Source organism: Balaenoptera borealis (assembly GCF_965194805.1).
Source record: "Balaenoptera borealis genome assembly, chromosome: 7".
Lineage (NCBI taxonomy): Eukaryota > Metazoa > Chordata > Mammalia > Artiodactyla > Balaenopteridae > Balaenoptera > Balaenoptera borealis.
In genome coordinates this window covers 52,270,938-52,293,912 of record NC_138864.1, presented here as the reverse complement: position 1 = coordinate 52,293,912, position 22,975 = coordinate 52,270,938, and the positions used below count along the sequence as shown (strand labels likewise).

At 32.4% G+C, this 22,975-nt stretch overlaps 1 protein-coding gene across 11 annotated transcripts in view; it reads left to right on the top strand.

Moving 5' to 3' along the window:
* Positions 1-22,975, top strand: part of ELAPOR2 (endosome-lysosome associated apoptosis and autophagy regulator family member 2) — a 745,385-nt gene that overhangs the window by 704,328 nt on the left and 18,082 nt on the right. The gene's annotated exons all lie outside the window — the stretch shown is intronic.

Below are 22,975 nucleotides of genomic sequence, written 5' to 3'. Positions count from 1 at the left end.
CAAGGTCATCAATTCGTTTTATAAGGATGTTAGAGACACAATGGCACAAGAGATATGTAATAAAAAAAGAAAAGTACAGACTGGTCTTGCTGAATCATGAATAAAATAATATCAGAGGAATCTAAAAGCACATTAAAAACAATGCATCATAATCAAGTAGGATTTATTCTAGAAATTAAAGCATGATTCAATAGAGTATAATCCATTAATATAATTTATACTCTACACATAAAAACTTTCAAAGAGTCCACTATTTGTTAACAGAACACCAATAAAATAAAAACTTATGGTGACTTTCTAACCGTGATAAAATTTATATGCCTCAGTAGCAAAACCAACATCTGACATACTAGGAAGCAATAGAGCAATAACACCAAAATAAGGAAAAGGGCCACTATCCTATCCATACTGATATAAGGTTGAATTAGAGTTATTATTCGAAACAATAAGAAACGAGACAATAATTTGAGGGAAAAGAAGAAACATGCTTAATTTCCTGCTTTTTATGATAATATGTATGGAAAATTCAAGAGGAAGTTTTAAAAAAAGTAAAAACCAATACAAAGATTTCAGTATCAGAGTATTAAAAGTTAGGAAATTCAAAACCCTTCAGATAGTCAAACAATAATCAATCACAGAGAAGATCCTATTTAAAAAAATAAAACAGTAAAAGATAATACCTAAAGATACAAAACCTACAGAAGGAAAATATTTAAATACTTCAGAAAGACACAAATGTTGTCTTAAAAAGATGGAAGGAAGCACAATTTTTTTACTATAACAATCAAACATTGTAAATACATTGATCTACACTAGGTAAAATATAAACTTACGATGGTCCCAATAAAATTACCAGTAGATTTTCACTATATGTAAACAGGTTCATTAGATCAACAAGTTAGAGGAAGACTGGCCCTACTAGATATTAAAATAAAGAAAAAAAAAAAAAACCTCTCTCATAAAAGCAATGTGTTGTGTGTACATGAATAATCAGAAAGACCACTGGCACCAAAGTAAAACTGGACCCAAGTACCTATGGAAGTATAGTATATGATAAATTAAGTCACAGGGATAAAAGAGTTTTTGATTAATATTTTGAAGACAGTTTGATAGTCATTTAAAAAAAAAGCTAAAATTGAACCTGTATTTCATACCTCTCACTAGGATAAACTCCAAGTCGATCAGATATATAAATATTTTAAAAGAAACCATGCAAGTGCTTAACATTTATTAGTTATCTTATGTCAGAATTGGGAAGCCTAAGTAATATGTCTCAAAATTCAGAAGTGGTAAAAGATGAATAAATTTGATTCCATAAAAAAATCTTCTGAAAAAAAAAAAAAAAAAAAAAAAAAATCTTGGACGTGGAAAAACACACAAACACACATACACACCCCAAACTAAAACCAGAAGAAATGTATACCTTTTCATCATAGATGAAGTTTAACCCCTATGTTTGTTCTCCTTCTACGCTCCCCGTTTCTTTCCTCCCTCCCTTCTCTCCCTCCCTCCCCCTCTCCTTCTCTCCCTCCCTCCCCCTCTCCTTCTCTCCCTCCCTCCTTCCCTCTCTCTCTTTTTCTTTCAGAAAAGCAAATTCTGATAGAAAAATGAATAACTGAAAATACAGTTGACACAAGAAAAATAGGAAAAATTACCCTTAAATCTAGGAAAAATACACCTTAAAATTTTCAAATTAAAACCCACATTTAAAAATGTTCTTATTTTTTAGATCTAAAATCCAAAAATGCCAGCAACAAATTCTACTGGCCTTGCAAGTTTGCTGGGGAAAAAGCCATTGTCACAGTTTACTGGTCTACAGGCCAGATGACACAAAATCTAGTGGGGGAAAAACTAACAACACAAAATGCTAGATAGATTTTTTACTTTGACTTAGCAAATTAACCTCTAGGGATCCAACCTAAATATAGTCCTTTGTAAGTAAGGGGAAAAAAATGATGCCGATGTTATCCATTGTAGCGTTGGTTACAGTAAAAAATTTAAAACAAGGCAAATATTCAAACTAAGAGACAGTTTAAAGCTTTAAAAAATCTACCCGTTGGAGTACCATGGTACTATAAAAAACAATGAAGGACATTTATACGGACTTATAATTGTACATACATTGTTAAATTAGAGCAAAGTATAGATAGGGTAGATGGTATGCTACTTTTTGTGTAAGAAGTTAGGAAAGTATAGAGATAAATGTACATACTTAAACACATATATGTATGTACACACATCTTCAGATGCTGATTTTATTTACAAAAGATGTACTGGAAGGAAACATCTTGTAGAGTCCAAAGCAACATTTTTCTGAGTATATTCTTATATAGTTTTGCATTTTTAGAACCAAATGAATATTTTACACATTCAAAAAACTTGATGAGAAGGCTAAATCTCAAATTGAATACAACTGGAGCTACTGATCCTAACTCTAGGTCAAATTGTTAACACAACCAAATAGATTGAAGAACAGGGTCCCTTTATGCTACACTTCCTTAATGACACTTATTCTAAGGACAGAAAAGAACTGCAGAGAAATCTTGTCATTCAGTAATTTTTTCAGCAGTAGTATTACTATGTTGTGCACTGAAACTTATTACATAAATATTTTAACAAAAGCATATGGTTTTGTCCACTGAAAATGCCAAGAAGCAACGATATTCAGAAGCAACATACTTTATGCCAAAGTATAACGGGTTTGAAATACCATTCTCTATTAAAAGGACAAAAACTCCTTGCAGAAATACATGATTGTGCGTATGGTGCAGAAAATACAGAAGGCGAACACTAAAATAGTTATATCTAAATGACACAAAAGAGGTTCCTACTGTTCAACTTTGGGACAATTTAAGTATCAAAAGAATTTTGTAATTTGTTGTAAGCTATCTATTTATCTGGCCATCTATTAGCACCATCTATGTGTGTGTGTGTGTGTGTGTGTCTGTGTGTAATATAACTTAAAAGAGTAGGAAGACTCATTTGTCACTATTCATGTGAGTATTACACACTGGCTATTACTCTTAAAAGTGGTAATTAAATGAAAAATTAAGCATTGACCATGCCTTTATAGGAGTAACTGTAATTCATCTCCAGTGAATGATAGAAAGTACTTCTTTACAAAAGAATAAAATTAATATAAAAGAAATGTTTGAATTAGAAAAATCATCATTTTTCCATCCTCAGTAAAATAAATTTATTTGGTCAAGGATTGCTGCTGACTGCTAAAACAATTAGGTAAACTTTGAGGGGTGAAGGACTGTGTATTTGTATGTTGTCAAAGTATCATCCCACAGGTGAAAAACCTTTCCTTTAAAACAGAGAATGGGGTGACCATAACATTAACCAAGAAATCAAATGTAGCAACACAAGTGTGGATCAACCTGATAATATGTAGTATGTACCACAAATATTCACCAATGATGGGTTTTTGAAAATAAATGAAAATTTATACTGAATCTAGTTAAGCCTCCAGACCTAAATTGTATTTTAATGCTGATATAGGAAATAGAAAAAAAAAAAACATTAAATGACCACACAAAAGCAACAAGACAAATCTAGGTTGTGGGACATTATTAAACATACCTGCCTTGGTGTCTTTATTTTATGAATATAAAGAGTTTGGGAGCTCTTCTATATTAACAGACTAAAAAGACATAATGACAAAGTTTAAGGAATAATTCTTGATAGGAATGATTAATGGGATATGTCCTTATTTTCACAGCATACACTCTGCAATACTTAGGTGTAAACTGTCATAATGTCTTTAGGTTATTTTGAAATTATATTTATACATACATATACACACATATAAATAGATACATAAATATAATGCCTGCATACATATGTACATCTGTGTGTGTGTATGTGTGTGTAGGCAGAGAGAGGAAACGAATACAACAAAATATTAATTACTGTTGATCTAGGTATGAGTTATGGTATTCAATGTCTTATTCATTCATGTTGCCTATCTGCTTGGACAATTGTTTAGGAATGTTTAAAACAAAGTGTACTCTGGTCCATTTTTTAGATGCACTTGAGTAGACTATGTGTTGCCCAAACACATATGTAATTCAGTACAACTCACTCTGGCTTACTAATTTCATGCACAGAATCTCAATAGCTAGAAAGTGCTATTCAATTGAAAAAGCTAAATAATTGCTTACAAAGTAGACTGTGGTGCTTGAATAAATGAAAAGTGCTTCAGGAATGTTTATATTGGAAACAATCTCCATTTTGATACAGTTCCTCTGAGATAGCTACATGTAAAAGAATCTTTTACATGGATTAAAGACCTAACTGTAATACCAGGTATCATAAAACTCCTAAACAAAAACATAGGCTGAACACGCTTTGACATAAATTGAAGCATTTTTTTTTTTTTTTTGGATCTGTCTCCTAAAGCAAAGAAAATAAAAGCAAAAAGAAACCAATAGGACCTAATTAAACTTAAAAACTCTTGCATAGAAAAGGAAACTGACAAAATGAAAAGACAACCTACTGAATGGGAGAAAATATTTGTAAATGATGTCCAATAAGGGGTTAATAGCCAACATATAAATGGCTCATACAATTCAACATCAAAAAGCCTCCAAACAACCTGATAAAAAATGGGCAGAAGAACTGAGTAGACACAATGGGATATCATCTCACACCTGTCAGAATGACTATCATCAAAAAGAACATAAATAACAAATGTTGGCAAGTTTGTGGAGAAAAGGGACCCCTTGCACACTGACGGTGGGAATATAAATTGGTGCAGCCGCTGTGGAAAACAGCATGGAGTTTTCTCAAAAAACTAAAGATATAACTACCATTTGACCCATCAATTCCTCTCCTGGGTATATATCCACAAAAAACAGAAGAAACACTAATTCAAAAAGATACATGCACCCCAATGTTTATAGCAGCATTATTTACAATTTCCAAGAAATGGAAGCAACCTAAGTGTCCATCGACAGACGAATGGATAAAGAAGATGTGGGATAAACACACACACACACACACACACACACACACACACACACACACACACACACACACACACACACAAATGGAATACTACTCAGCCATAAAAAAGAATGAAATTTTACCATTTGTAGCAACATGGATGGACTTGGAGGGGCATTATGCTAAGTGAAATAAATCAGACAAAGACAAATACTGTATGGTATCACTTGTATGCAGATTCTAAAAAAATAAAGGAAAGAATATAACAAAACAGAAACAGACTCACAGATAAAGAGAACAAAATAGTGGTTACCAGTGGGGAGAGGGAAGGCAAGGGGCAAGATAGCTTGGAACTTTTAATTCCCTAACACTATTAGGTATAAAATAAGCTACAAAGATATACTGTACAGTACAGGGAATATAGCCAATATTTTATAATAACTCTAATGGAGTATAACCTTTAAAAATTGTACATCAACTATACTTATATTAAAAAAAATTCTAAAGAATCCACCAAAAATCTATTAGAACTAATCAAAGAATCCAGTGATGTTGCAGGATGCAAAGTTGACATGCGAAATCAGTTGTGCTTTAGTTTACTAACAACGAAATATCTGATGAAGAAATACAGAAAATGATCCCATTCACAATAGCATCAAAAACGATAAAATAGGAATAAATTTAAATAAAGTGGTGAAAGATCTGTATCCTGAAGACTGTAAGACTCTGAGGAAAGGAACTGAAGACAGAAACAAATGGAAAGATATCCTGTGTTCATGGATCAAAAGAATTAATGTTACAATGTCCATAGCCACCTACAGATTCAGTACAATCCCTATCAAAATTTCAGTGACGTTTTCCACAGAAATAGAAAAAACAATCCTATAATTGGTATGGAACTACAAAAGACCCTAAACAGCCAAAGCAATTCTGTGAAAAAACAAAGCTGGAGGCAGCACATTTCCTGATTTAAAACTGTATTTCAAAGGTATTGTAATCAAAGCAGTATGGTAATGACCAAAAAAAGAGACACACAGACCTATGGAAAGGAACTGAGAGAGCAGGAATAAACCCTTGCATACACAGTCAACTAATATTTGAAAATGAGCCAAGAATACTCAAAGGGAAAAGCATAGTGTCATCAACAAATAGTGTTGGGAAAACTGAATAATCATATGCAGAATAATTCAGTTGGAATACTATCTTATACCACTCACAAATGTTAACTCAAAGTGGATTAAACACTTAAACATAAGACTTGAAACTGTAAAACTCCTAGAATGAAACATAGGAAAGATGCTGCTCAACATGGGTCTTGGCAAGGATATTTTGAATGTGATACCAAAAGCACAAGCAACAGAAGCAAAAATTAATAAGAGGGGCAAAATCAAACTAAAAGGATTCAGCACAGCAAAATAATAATCAATAAAATAAAAAGGTAACCTACAGAATGGGAGAAAATATTTGTAAATCATATATCTGATAAGATGTTAATATCAAAAATATATTAATTACCCATACAACTCAATAAGAAAAGAACAAAGCAGTCTGATTAAAAAATGGGCAGAGGACCTGAATAGACATTTTTCCAAAGAAGACACAAACGGCCAATAGGTACACAAAATGTGCTCAGTATTATTAATCATCAGAGAAATGCAAATCAACCACAGGAGATAACACATCATACCTGTTAGAATAGCTATTATCAAAAAGACAAGAAATAATAATTGTTAGCAATGCCGTGGAGAAAAGACAACCCTTACACACTGGTTTTGGGAATGTAAATTGGTATAGCCACTATGAAAACAATATGAAGTTTCCTCAAAAATTAAAAATACAACTACTATGTGATCTAGTGATCCCGCTTGTGAGTATATATCCCAAAGAACTGAAATTAGGATCTTGAAGAGATATCTGCACTCCATGTTAATTGCAGCATTATTGCAGCATTATTCCCAATACCCAATAGCCACTTGGAAACCACCTAAGTGTCCTTCAACTGACAAATGGATAAAGAAGATGTAATATACACACACACGCGCACACACACATACAGAATATCATCCAGTCATTAGAAAGAAGGAAATTCTGTCCTTGCCAATACATGAATGGAAATAATGCCCTTGAGGGCCTTATGCTAAGTGAGATAATCAGACAGAGAAAGACAAATACTGTATGATATCACTTATATGTGGATTCTAAAAAAGCCAAGCTTCTAGAAACAGAATAGAATGGTGGTTTCCAAAGGCTGGGGGTTTCAAGAAGTAGGGAGATGTTGGTCAAAGGTTTCAAACTTCCAGTTATAAGTTCTAGTGATCTAATGACATCACGGTGATTATAGTAAATAATACTGTAATACATATTTGAAAATTGTTAAAAGAGTAGATCTTAAATGTTTTCAGCACAAAAAAATGGTAATTATGTGACCTGATGGAGGTGTTAGCTAATGCTATGGTGATAATCATTTTGCAATATATAAGGGTATCAAATGAATGCATTGTACACCTTAAACTTACACAATATTATATATCAATTATATCTCAATGAAGCTGAAAGAAACAAACAAGCCAACCGACCAACCATCCAAGAAAAAACATGAAGACCAACAATAACAATATTGCTGTGTTAACTTTTTGTGAGAAACTGGGACGTAAATTTCCATCTGTTTTCTCTCTTGGATTTTAAGAATACTTGGAGATCTTGGTTGACCACAGTGCACTACTGAGTTGGAGTGTAATTCTGTGTTTCAAATGGGAATTGACATCACCCCTTTAAATTTTAGTTTTCTTTGATGTCAATGCATCATTGAGGACATAAACCAGACTAGTGAGTTGCTTCAGTTAAGAAATGACAATACCTAAAAAAAAAATTTTCTGAACTGACTTGAAAACACACACACACACACACACACATTTCCTTCTACCAAACAGGCCCAAATACCTACTAATTTCTGGACACTGGAAATTAGAATTTTATGGATGTAGGATAAACAAGATATGACCTATCTAAACTTACAAAAGAAATATTTAATGACACCTTAATCCCATGAAACCAAATTAAAAACTAGTTTTTGCAAGGAGGGTTTTGAATGTTAATTTGTCATCATTAACCAAGTTGGGAAATTTTTTTTTTTTTTTGATAAAGGTTCTAACTGTGACATTGTGCCACTTTTCAAATCTTCTTCACTTGAAAGTTACTGAGACTTGCAATTCTTTTATGACTGGTAGTTTCAAAGGCAGTTCATCAAACCTCCCAGCAATATGATTCTATGTATAGAATTGACTACTCAGAAGGAAGTAGAGATAGGACTATGAAGCAAGACCAATGTACTTCTACTGATGAGAGCTTATAAAAATGAATGAAGCTCTATTTGCAAAATACTAGCAGCTTTGCCCAAAGTTCTTTCTTAAATTTGTTTTCCTAAACAAAAATTTTTGTGCATAGTAATAAAATTTTGATAATCCTATTGAAAGGGTTTTCATGTTCTCTGCTGCACAAACCAAATATCCACTCTATAACAGAAATGTATGTATAAGGTTTTTCTATTCATGTCCAGCATTCATAATAATTATTAATTAATATATATTAAGCAATTACTATTGGCTTTATTATATATTCGATGCAAAATGTATTTAGCACATAATTCTAGGATTTCTGTAAGAGTTCACTGGTCTTCAACTCTTCCTGTACTTATTATCATTTCCCATCTTTATGAATTTTCTTTCTTTCCTAAAATGCGTAATACCTAATTTCTTTAATTGATTTCCCCACATACAATAGATTCATTATCTTATGACTTCTTTAAAAATCCTTTGTATTTTGTCCTCTTCCATTTTCATATCACAAAACTACTTACTTTTAATGTGCTATTCTTCTGGAAAACTTCAGTGATCTTTTCTAATTTTTTTCCCTTTTGGATCTCTCAACATCACATCTCTTGACACAGGCAGTTAGTTTCTTCCTCTAAAACTACTTTTATCTTTAGCTCCGTGCATCTGAGGTCCTGATTCTCTTCTCTTTTCATGTTGCTCATATTCTTTTTGGTTCAATCCTCTTCTTTTCCAGGCCATTGATCTTGTTAGTACTCCAGGGTTTGTCCTAAAACATTTGCTAATCTCTTGCTACACCAACAATTAGGGATACATTATCCAACTGAAACTTGAAAACTTCCAAATCTGTATCTTCAAACTTAACCACTGACTCTCAAATGCTATACTTAACTCTCTAACTATCTTCAGGGCAAATTTATTTGTATATTTTTAAGATCCTTGAAACTCAGTGGGAACTAAACTCATTATTCTTACTTCAAGGGCAGTCACCTCTACCCAAGTTTCTAAGCACCAATTATGTTTTCCATTCCAGTTTCTTATTCCAATCTATGTTACTTCTTAATTACCTGACATGTTTCTTTTTTCCATGTAATTCCATATTTAATCATTTCCTAATTCAACTAATGCTATATTAGGGAATACATCTTATATATTTTATAGCTTTTCCAATTCTTATCTACATTCACCACCCAAGTCTTTTTTTGACTATATTCTTTTTTTCCTCTTTGCTTTAGCAGTTCTTAAATATAGTTGTGCATTAGAATCATCTGGGGAAGTTTTGATTTTTAAAAAAGTTTTACTGCATTGTAACTTACATAAAATGAATATTCATGTGAGTATACATATTAGTAAATATTTACAAAAGATTTGACCCATGAAATCATTATCCCATTGAAAATACATATTTCTAATAGTACAGAATGCTCCCTTATGCCACCTCTTAGCTGATAAGCATTAAAAATGCCAAGGTTAGCACCAGCACTGGAGATTTTGATTTAACTGGTTTGAGGAGGGTCCTGAACATTGGTATTATTTTTCCATATAAGGATATTTAATAACTTTAAAATACAGAGAAAGACGAAATATGCTGGATATATCCTAATAGAGTTGAGAACTGGAGCACATATGAATGAACTTGAGAGGGAAAGAGAATAAAGCTCTCAGAACATTTTGGGAAAGAAGCAGTGATGGAAGTAAAACATAATTTTAGGCAAGGATCATGTCATTTTATGCCAGGTTATATAAAACACTGCTGCCATTTATGTTATTTAAAGTATTTTCGGTAAACATTTCAAGAATATTTTAGTTTGGAATGGAGAGAAATACACACCTGTGTGCATACTGAGATCTCTTTAGGGGATTATTAAAAGTATATTGCAATGCCTATGTCATAGCTTATCTGAAGAATTTATACATATCTGCAGTAGGCAATTATCCAGTAGCATATTTTACCTAACAGGCACCAGAAAAATATCTTTTAATAAATTAATAACAAGGTCACCTTAAACTTAATGTGAATATTGATATATTTAACAATAAATCTACCATCTTACTATTTCTCATTTGTCTTTTCAATGTATATTTACATTTTCTCTTTACTTGCTTTCTTTTTGATTAACTACTATTTTCCCATTCTCCTGCTCTAATAACTTGTTAGCAATACATTCTGCTACTATTTTTTAGTGGTACCTCTATAGAATAAAACATGGCATGTAATATGAATGAAAACTTTTACATTTCCTAAAGAAGCTGTACCACTCACTACATTTATACTTCTCTCTTGCCTTTTTAAAACACTGTTGAATTTTGACACTGCTGTATGTATGCCATGTATTTTAATTTCCAATACATTTTAAACCCCACGAAGTTGATTATTATCATTCTGTATGTAATTATATTTATCTGTATCTAGCCATTTTTGCTCTATGTTTCTACCTGAATTTTTATGCTTTTATCTAGGATCACTTTTCTTTTGCTTAATGAACACCCTTCATTAAGTATTATCTTTAGTGTAGTTACGCTGATGATAAATTCTTTATTTTTTTCATTGCTTGAAGTTTTTGGTCTTTAGTATTGAAGGATATTTTCACTGTATAGAGAGTTCGAGGTTGGCAGAAAATACCACTCAATTACATTCTAGCCTCCAGTTTAAGTTGGAAAGTTTGTTGCCTGTTTTATTACTCCATTTTTTTAAATGTCTCTTTTTCTTAATTACTTTTAAAGTTTCCTTTTGTCTTTGGTTTTCAGCAATGGTCTATGATGTACCTAGGTATATTTTTCTTCCTATGTATGTTCATCAGAATTAAAAAAAATTAAAATGTGTGGGTTGATGTTTTCATCAAATTTAGAAAATTCTAAGTCATGAGATCTTTAAATCTTGCTTCTGTCGCAATATCTCTGCTCTGCTTATCATCCTCCAATCACACATGAATTAAGTTTTGTTATAACTGTATGTCATTTACTCTTTTCTGAACTTTTCATCTTTTTATTTCTCTGGGCCTTGGTTTCCTATTTGTTTGACCTATCTTCCAGTTCAATAACACTTTATTCCACAGTGTCTAATCTGCTTTTAAATCCATATACTACATTCTTAATTTCAGATTTTAGATCTAGAGTATAAATTCCATTCTATTATTTCACATCATCAGTTCTGTCCTGTAATTATCCATCTTGTAATTTAATTTCTTATACCTGTTATTTTAACTTTATCTGTTAAGTCAATGTCTATACATTCCATGAATTAATTTCAATTGACTTGTTTTCCCTCTTGATTTTGGTCAATTATTTTCTTTTTTATGACTTTAATGAAACTGAATGCCAAGTATGCATATAAAAACTTGTTCACATAGTTTGAGGACCTGGCTGATCTTTTCTTTCAGAGAGGATTAACTTTGCCTCTTCTAGGCAATTAGGGCCAAGGTAGATAATTTTAATCCAAACATGAAGTGTGCTGATTCAAAGTTGGAGCCAAAATCAGGACTTAACTATTTCTGGCTCACTCATAATGCTAGGTGGTAGCTGTTAGGAGTTTAACCTGAGAGCTCATTTTGAATGCCCTGAATAGCAAAGTTTGTGCCCCAGCCCTTAAAAACTACCAAATGTTCTGTCCAGGGTTCACAAATGCTTCTCTTGATTCACTGAATGCTCTATAGCAGTGGTTCTCAACTGGGGGAAATACTGTCTCCCCTATCCAGGGACATCGGGCAGTGTCTAGAGACATATTTGGTTGTCACAACTGTCACAGTGTTACTTGCATCTAGTGGGTGGAGACTAACGATGTTGTAAAACTTTTTGTAATGCACAGGACCACTCCCCATAATAAAGAATTATTTGATTTAATATGTCTGTAGTGCTATGGTTAAAGCACTGACCTTTTCAGAGGAAATGCAGCATTGCATGTATTACTCACATTTTAGGGCATTTCATGTCAGTAGGATCATGACCATTCAAGTCTTTCCTACTTCAATACTATTAAAAATACATTTTTTATTTTGCATATTGTCCAGATTTTCAAGTTTTGGGGAAAGATCAAACTAATCTGCTATGGCTGGAAGGAAAAAAATAATCACAAATTTAGTTAGAGTTTTGTATTTCTCCACAATTTCTTTGGAAAATAGGAGCAGGAGCAGAGAGGAGTGTTGTACAAGGAATGAATGATAGATTTAATCCAGAGCTAGGCTTAGAAGATATTAAGGAATAGTTTGTGTAAGAAAGAATCTATGATGTTAGATATTGTAGTGCTGATCAAACTGTCTCTGGATTGTAGGATGAAGAAAATCAGCCATAATGATCAAGCGAGCGGTCTTTGGTTTTAGGAAAAGAGTCAAGATTGAGACTAGAGACAACTTTGATGGCAAAAAAAGAGGTTTTATATTCCCACCATAATATTTCAGTTTAGATGCAACTTCACAGTATTTTTATAGTACAGGTTTTTTTAATGACAAAAGTGTCTGGCTTATAAATTTGAAGTCATCCCTCAATAATAGTGGATAGTGGTTTAAAGCCCATGAGGGACATTTTAAGTGCTGAGACACAAAACATTCAATTTATTTTTAGCTAGCACTCAAATTTAAATTTAGTTATTTTGCATTCCTTTCAAAAGAACACCATTAGAAATTAGTCTCTCAGGAGTAACACCATGATAACTTATTATATCAGTGTCCTCATATAGATTCACTTCTCCAGGAAAGGTTAAGTGGTTAGAGACCAATTTCACTTCTCCCATGATTTTTCTTCCAGTTTTCATGACTGTATACTGGGACCTGAAAAGCCAAAGAATATAAAAGATCCAAAAGTGTTGGGGTGCATATAAATCGCATCTTAAATGTGGGTCAGGTAGAGATGGCAAATGTCAGAAATAGCTGCTGCATCTTGAGATCCACTGATGAGAGGTGAAGATAAAAACATGATTATTGCAGGTATGAGCACATCTAATACCCAAATATTTAAAAAACCTTTAAGAAAATTAATTTATAGTGAAAAAATAAAATTAAATAAGCCAAAATTATTACTGGAAAAGTTAATGCAATAAAAATTGCAGTTTAAATCAAATGGAGAACACTATTTTAACCATTTACCATCTATTTAATTTTTTTTATAAATAATGAAAAAATATAAGATTTACTATTGGCTAATAAAGTGGCTGAGGGTATACAATAAAATAGAGTTCAATTTTTCCTTTTAATACTGTCTCATATTCAGCAAAAGATGATGAATTTGAGAGCTAAGGTAAAACTTTCTATATACTACAATATGCTGCCTTTTTTTGGTGGTACAAAATAGCAATGAATTGCTTCTTCTTTAAATTATTTTAGGTTAATAGGGAAGCAGATATCGTAAACACAGATGAGAGTGTTATTTAGAAATTTACAATCAACATTGAGAGAAGTCATTCAAAGCAACCTGACCAAAATAGGAAATTTCTAGCAACTCATGATCCAAAATAGGAAACAAAAATCTGGATCTAGATCAACTCTCAATTCCTGTATTGTTTTTATCACAATTATCATCATTCTGGTAGGGCTTGCTCCTTTTTTTTTTTTTTTTTCTGAAAGTGTTCTTTTACACCCCTTTAATGTTCCATATAACTTCTATTTAGTTGACTGGTTATAGGAAATTAGGTATACCAATATAACGAATGGCTATTGATGATTTTGTAAGCTATTTAGTGACATGAGGTAATAATCGGGACATATTTTTAAATGAAAAATATTGATTACCAAACAGAAAATACAGGATAGCAACATCTGAGATCTATAATGCATATTTTATGTGCATTGCACTATTTTCTATGCATCCATTGATTTATTAAATGTATACTATAAATTACTCTACCAACATTTTTATAGGGAATATTTTTGAGGTAATATTTTAGGTGACTTTCAATCTTTTGTGATTTTCTTTTTTCTACAAGATTAGAGTTTAAAATTGAGAGAACTGATTGGGAATGGGGGAGAAGTACAATTGATGTACATCTTATTAGAAATTCTGGTTTAAAATATATTTGGAGGGAAGTTTAAAACAAAGGAATAAAATGAATTTCTTAATGTCTTTCACTTGTATTCATATATATCTCTCCTACTTATGTAGCTGATGAAATGTAAGACATAAACCTATAAACTGGACTGTTGTTAATGATAAACTAAGTTGAGGGTTAAAAAAAGAGCCCTTGATTTAGTCAACATTCATCATCAAAATTTCTACCACTGAAAAACAGCCCCTCATTTTTTGTCAGCCTTTCTTTCATTGACATAGTGAAAGCTCCAGTTCAAGTATTATGAATTTCTTTTTTCATAACCTTGCAGTTACTTTTACCCAGTCAAATAAAGTGAAATGCTCTATATTAAGCAAACAAATCAACATAAAAGATAGAGCTATAAGGTCATTTTCTATATATATCTGAAAGTAATTCAGATATTATGAACATTTTCTAAATTAAATAAGGTACTAATGGTGATGCGAAGTCTCAATAAGAGTAAAAAATTTATTGATCCAGGCATTGTGTTCATTGCCTGTGACACAAAAATGAATGGAGTGGTTTAGGTTTACTGAAGCTCATTCATCTGAAGGAGTTTTGTTTGTATAAGCTCCAGTTTGGTAAAAATAGACGCATGGCTGTTGTCCTCCCTCAGATCACTGAAGCATTAAGTATCTTTGTTTCTGATTCAGGTCTGCCTGTGGGGTCTGACTCTGAACACTTCCTGGCTCTGTATGCCTCTGCTTGTCTGTTTGCATACCCAACACCAAGGACAATCAGAGCTATTAGCAGAAAAGCAGACTTTCAGAATGCTATTCTCTGCAGAGCTGCGAGTGTGACAATGTCTCTGGTGTGCATTGCTACCAATGAATGAAGCCTCTCAATATTCAGTTGCTAAAGGAAAGGATCCCAAAACTCTTCACTGGGGCATAGTGGTTTCGGTGTGTCAGATTTCTTTAAGCTGCTCATGACAGTTAGCTACCTGGTATGTGGAGATAGAGCCCACACAAATATACCTACCTTTGTCAAGCACACTTAACTGCCTGACTTCACGAAAATGAAGCATAATGGAATTCTTGCCTGATCTTTTACTACAATTGCTTTTGTATAAGTATTTCAATTGGGGTAGGCAATATACCAACAGGTATATATTTTCCATTTGAATACTGAGTGCTAAATTTATATACCTTTTTATTTAGTGAGAGATATTCCCTGGCCTAATTTGTCAACCAGGAATATTTCCCACATGCTTTCCCTTTCTTAAGAGGAAGATTCCATTGTTGGAGGAAATGGATGTTAATTAATCATATTCTACCAAGCTTTTTATTGTGTAGGTCAATTTTATTTGAAAAGTATAATTGGGGTTGATGTAGGGGAAGAGTGAACTTTAAAAACAAAGCTTAATATTTATGACAATATTGAATACTAGAAAAACCATTTGAATATTTTAGTCTGTTTTCTGCTGGTAACATTTTATGGTTGACTAAAGCTGTCAGAACAACATTCAAATTAAAGGCAGTGGGAAGTCATTCAGCAATGGAGAAGTATGTGCAGCCAGCCAGTACTCAGCACTGCTGCAGAAGGCAAGAGTGCTAATAATTGTAGTCCTTACTGAAGCTTGGCAAAGTTGTTTTATTTTTATATATTGATATTCAATGAATATAAGTATATATTTGGTTTTAATAATGTAAATATCATATTAGAGCATTAATTTCACTTTTAACAGGTAGACAAAGAATCCAGGATAAAAGGGAATTCATTCCTTCTACTAATTCTTAAATTATGAAAATTAAAATAGCTTAACATAAATGGTTATGATAAACAGTCCCAATGAAATCAATTACACTGAAGTTCCCACATCATGATAAACATAATTATAGTTATTAATAAATGCATATATTTTATTTTTTTCTTGAAAACTAAATGAGCCTTCATTGTTTTCCATGGCATTTTATTCAAATTAGTGTTTGCACCGAAATCCCCAGAAAGTGGGCATAGAGGAAACATACCTCAACATATTAAAGGCTGTATATGACAAGCCCACAGCTAAATTCATACTCAAAAGTGAAAAGATGAAAGCATTTCCTTCAAGATTAGGAACAAGACAAGGAGGCCCACTCTCGCCACTTATTCAACATAGTCTTGGAAGTGCTAGTCACAGCACTCAGGCAAGAAAAAGAAATAAAAGGAATCCAAACGGGAAGGGAAAAACTAAAACTGTCACTGTTTGCAGATGACGTGATACTGTACATAGAAAATCCTAAAGATGCCACCAGAAAAGTACAAGAGCTCATCAAGAAATTCATTACAGCTGCTGGATACAAAATTAATATGCAGAAATCTGTTGCATTTTTATACATGTGCAACAAACAATCAGAAAAAGAAAGTAAGGAAACAATCCCACTTACCATAGCACCAAAAAGAATAAAATACTCAGGAATAAATCTATCTAAGGAGGTAAAAGACTTGCTTGGAAAACTATAAAAAGCTGACAAAAGAAATTGATGACAACTCAAACAGATGGAAAGATACACCATGTACTTGGATTGGAAGAATCAATATTGTTAAAATGACTATATACCCAAGGCAATCTACAGATTCAGTGCAATCCCTATCAAAATACCAATGACATTTTTCACAGAACTAGAACAAATAATTTTAAACTTTGTATGGAAACACAAAAGACCTTGAATAGCCAAAACAATCTTGAGAGAGAACAGAGCTGAAGGAATCACGCTCCCTGACTTCAGAATATACTACAAAGCTATAGTACTCAAAACAGTATGGTACTGGCACAAAAACAGACACATACATCAATGAACAGGATAGGGAGCCCAGAAATAAACTCATGCACTTATGGTCAATTAATCTATGACAAAGGAGGCAAGAAAATACAACAGAGAAAAGACAGTCTCCTCAATAAGTTGTGCTGAGAAAACTGGAGAGGTACATGTAAACAACAGTCTCTAACATCATATACAAAACTAAATTCCAAATGAATTAAAGACCTAAAGACTGGAAACCAAAAGTCCTAGATGAAAACATGGGTGGAACACTCTTTGACATAAATCATAGCAATATTTTTCCATCTGTTTCTAAAGCAAAGGAAATAAAAGTAAAAATAAACAAATTGGACCTAATTAATCTTAAAAGCTTTTGCACAGCAAAGGAAACCACTGACAAAATGAAAAGACAACTTACTGAATAGGAGAAAATATTTGCAAATAATATGGCGAATAAGGGGTTAATATCCAACATATATAAACAGCTCATACAACTCAACATCAAAAAACAAACAACCTGATTAAAAAATGGGCAGATGACCTGAATATACATTTTTCCAAAGAAGACAAACACATGGCTAACAGGCACATGAAAAGATGCTCAACATCATTAATCATCAGAGAAATGCAAATCCAAAGCACAATGAGATATCACCTCACATCTGTCAGAATGGCTATCATCAAAAAGACCACGGATGACAAATGTTGGCGAGGATGTGGAGAAAAGGAAACACATCTACATTGTTGGTGAGAACGTAAATTGGTGCAGCCACTGTGGAAAACAGTATGCTGGCTTCTCAAAAACCTAAAAATAGAACTATTATATGACACAGTGATTGCACTCCTGGTTATATATCTGAAAAAAACAAAAACACTAATTCAAAAAGATACATGCACCCCAATGTTCACAGCAGTATTATTTACAATTGCCAAGGCACGGAAGTAACCTGAGTGTCCACTGACAGATGAATGGATAAAGAAGATGTGGGATATATACACAATGGAATACTACTCAGCCATAAACAAGAATGAAATCTTGCCATTTTTAACAACATGGATGCACTTGAATGATATTATGCTAAGTGAAATTCATCAGACAAAGACAAATCCTGTAATATATCACATATATGTGGAATCTAAAAAATAATGCTATTTAATATAACAAAAAGAACAGCCTTACAAACATAGAGAACAATCTAGTGGTTGCCAGTAGGGTAAGGGGCAGGATAGGGGTAAGGGATTTAGAAGTACAAACTACTATGTGTAAAATAAATAAATAAGGATATATAGTACAACACAAGGAATATAGCCAATTTTTTAATAACTATAAATGGAATGTAACCTTTACAAATTGTGAATTACTATGTTGTACACCTGGAACTTACATTGCATGCCAATTATACCTCAACTTAAAAAACATTTTAATTGACTAAACACTCCACAAAGAAGGCAGAGAATGTAAGAATGAAGAAAGCAGGGCCCAGTTACATGGTATGGTGAAAAAACATTATAAAGACACTGGCGGGTTCAAAGTAAATGGATGAAAAATAAACAATATATGGTCATCCCGCAGCATTCTCAGGGGGATGGTCCAGGACCCTCACAGATACCATAATCTGAGGATGCTTAAGTCCCTTATGTAAAATGGCATAACACAGCTGGCCCTCCATATCCTAGGATGTGGAACCCAGAGATACAGAGGATCAACAGTACAAACAGTAGCTTGAATAGTCTAGAATGTTCTATTAATATTAGATGAAGTATTTAAGAGTATGTTGTTGTTGAGTCTATGACTCATTTTATTCTTTTTAATTTAAATTTTTAATTTAAGTACAGTTCATTTATAATATCAAGGAGTATTTTTTGAAATAAAATTGTACACTGTATAATGACAAAAGAGTCAGTTCATAAGGAACACATGACAGTCCATACTGTGTATATGAATAATAATAGAACCTCAAGATATATGAAGCAAAAATTGGTATTAGGAAAGGGAAACACAACTACAGTAGGATATATTTAAAACAGTTCTCTCATCAACTGATGTAAAACGGTAAGTTAGTATCTTTTCCAATCACCTATATTTGTACTGTCAGCTACAGTCATCTAACTGTTTTTTTAAATATCTATATCCTACAACTGTGTTATTTTCAAGTGCACACAGAACATTTGTCAATATGCTGGGCCAAAAAAGACAAGCATCAAGGAATTAAAAACAAACTTGAATCAAACAGGATATACTGTATGCCCATAACAGAATCATATTATAGATTAAAAAACCCTAAGCTACCCAGGAAAACCATAAGTATTTCAAAATTAAATAAGAAAATTTTAAACAACTCATGGGTCAAAGAAGAAATCACAAGAGAAAGTGGAAAATATTTCAAAATGAACGATGAGGAATACATAATACATCGATATTTATGGGAGTTAAAAGCAATGCCTAGAGAAATACGAAATTTTAAATGATTATATGACACAATGGTAAAGAAATTAAATCATTGCTGAAGTTTCCATCTAAAGGAGCTAGAAAAAGAGCAAAAAGTAAAAAGTATTTTTTCAAGTAAAAAGTAAATAATAATGATAAGAGCAGGAACTGGTTAAATGGCACAAAGACAAGATAGAAAATAAAGTCATAAGCATGTTTATTAAAAAGGTCAATGAATCTGATAAAACTCTAGGAAGAGTGAACACAAAAAGAAAGAAAAAATGTACAAATTGCTCATATGAGGAATTAAAGGTTTTCACTATAGTTTCCATAACCATTAAAATAATATGATGTTATGAACAATTTTATGTCCAAATAGAATAACAGTGATGAAAGGGACAACTTAACAGAAAATCTACAACTTAACAAAATTGATCACAAATAAATGAAAAATATAAATAGCTTTATGTCTGTTTAAAATTTTGAAATTTTACTCAAAAATTTTCCCAGAAGAAAAGTACCAGGACCAGATATTTTTACTGATTAAGTCTATGAACCATTTGAAGAAGGAATGATATCAATTACTCATAAACTCTTTCAAATGAAGCCAGAATTACCCTGATACCAAACCTGTAAAGATATTACAAAAAAGTAAAACGATGGGTTAAGATTGCTTATGAACATAGACCCCCAAATACTAAAAAAAAATTAGCAAATTGAATCTGGCAACATATAACAAGCATATAACAAACAAAATTTTCTTTCATAATGGCATGAAACATAAGATTTTGGGAGTTAATTTAATAAAAAATGCAAAATCTTTATAATAAAGCTAGTTATTTCTGAGGAATATTGAAGAAGACTAGATAATGTTGAAAACAGCATGTTCATGGGTTGGAAGAATTAACTATTTTAAGTGATCAATTCTCACCAAATTGATCTATAGATTCAATAGAATACCAAAAAATATCCTAGTATGCTTCTAAGGAAGTTAATTGTTATTTTTTGAAAACCTATAAAAACCAAAAGAGTTATTAACAGTTAGAGGGCCTACAAAATTTGATTTTAAGATTTACTATACACTGACAGTTTTGGTAGCTTCTTCTAAAGTTAATAAACATGCACCAACCATATGCCCCAGCAATTCCACAATATTTACTTAGGAGAAATAAAAATATACATGCACAAAAATATTTGTTTGTGAATGTATATAGCAGTTTTATTGATAGTAACCCCAAACTAAAAATAATCTAAATTTTTATCAACAGGAAAATGAACTAAAATTTATGGTACATTCATTCAACAAAATACTACTTAGTAATTAAAAAGTAACAAACTACTAATACATGTAGCAGCAAGGATAAATCTCAAAATCACTATTTTTAAGAAAGTCAAGTATAAAATCTACTTATTGTATAATTCCATTTATACAAAAGTCTAGAAAATACAACCTAATCTATAGTGATGGAAAGCAGACCAGTGGTTGTCTGGATCTGGGAGCCTAGGGAGGGGACGGACTGCTGAATGATGAGGAAACACCGTTGAGGATGATAGAGATATTCCGTATCTTGACTGTGACTTTGTTTCCACATACTTATTTATCTGTCCAAACACAATGGTTTGTACACTTAAAACAGATGCAGTTTATTGTACTTTGATTTAAAGAAACAAAAGTAAATACAATTAGCTTAATTAAAAAAAATACTGAGGCACATTTTATTTTGGTCTAAGCAAGGTTTTGTATGCTTTAAAAAAAACCTGAATTAATATAAAACCTTGATGATTTTTTTTACACTAAGCACAAGAGTTAGGTGTTTATTAACTAGTTGTTGAGTATGTGAGTGCATGAGTAGCTATAGTTACTTTGTTTTCTCAACCAGTCAGGTTGAAGTCAACTCTTCCTCTGTGTGTGCATGTGTGTATATCCTAAACTACGGCAGAAAGAGACTCCTTAAAGAGTTTGGCTTTTAAATCACTTGCAGTATTAAAATAAAATAAAATTTTAATACTCTTAGGAGAAATACCTGATAAGGTATTCATGTTTTGTTTGAACAATACCCCTGTTCCTGTAGATATATCTTATTATGGAATGTTTTGAATGATGCCATGTTCTCTTCACAGTGGATACCGTAAGAGTTGGTATTCCTCATGATTTGCATAGTCACACATGGAGGGTAGTTTGTGTTGTAGAGTCTTCTCTGAAAGGTTCATGGAATCTTATACTTACAAACGATAAAAGAGTGAAGGAGTCATATGCCTGTAAGTGGTCAAAGGGGACTATTCTTGTGACTCTCACAGAGGCTATTTAGAAATTCAAATTAGGTGAAGTATAAGAAAGCTCTTCCTAAGGAGCCATACAAATAAACACTTTTTACTAAAATTAAGATTTGTGAAATATTGCTCTATTAATCTTAACTTTTATGCTACCCTTTTAAAAGTCGAGGCTGAGAGAATTGTTTGAAGAATCTAAGCGAATTAGGGCTACACTAGAGCAGAGTCTTGAGTTGTTTATAGGCAGGTACAAAAGATTTTGCTTTTCCATTTTAAGGAAAATTACTCTTTTGAAACCTTTACATGCTACCTTGGCTATATCGTAAGAATAAAAAGCTTGGAGTTCAAAGGACACTCTGAATTCTGCTGTGCTCAATTTATTCTTGCCTTCAGAATTCCAAAAAACTTTCTTCTTCTGTCTTAAAACCATTCACAATCATGGGATAACATTTTAATATATTTCAGTAATACTCTCTTTCAGTTTCTTTCTTTCCCAAAGGAGAGTTGTAAAAGGGCTAGCTTCTTAGTAAAAAACTTGCTTCTAAATATACATTTTATCTTTTAGAAAATACACAGTTTATAAATTTTCCAAATGGAAAGAAAAAAAAAACAAGAACAGCAGTAAGTTGCATGAGAAGATAATGAATAGTATAAATATTTAAACATTTTTGAAGATACTTGATTGCTACCTTGGTTAGGTGATTTTTTTGTTCCTGCAGGATTTTTTTTCATTATTTATTTAGCATATTTCAGGAATGTCAGATGCAGATTATACAGCTATTTTAATAGGCAATTCCACTCTTTTTTCTGGGATGATGTGCAAACAGCAGAATTATCAGAAATGCTCCAGATGACAGTGTATTTTTACAAAGAAATGGAACATGCAACTCTGCAGTTTACTCTGAATTTTGCAAAAGTCTATGTGAAGGGCATTTATTATTTTGGTGACCTGAAATTCTCAAGATACAAGTCAGCTCAAATTGACAATCTTTTAAATTTGGGAGGAAGTAAACAATCCATCCATTCATTCATATACTCATTAATTCAGGCTACTATATTTTATTCTCTATCTTCTGTGACCACTCTGTGTCAACTGAGTGAGGTACTGAGGCTATGAAGATGGCTATGGTTAGACTCTGCTGCGAGGAGCTTGCAGTACTGAGGGGAAGATAGATGTGACTGTACCAGGAGGTGGAGGCCATTTGTTATTTGGGCCTGGCTGCAATCAAGGATCAGC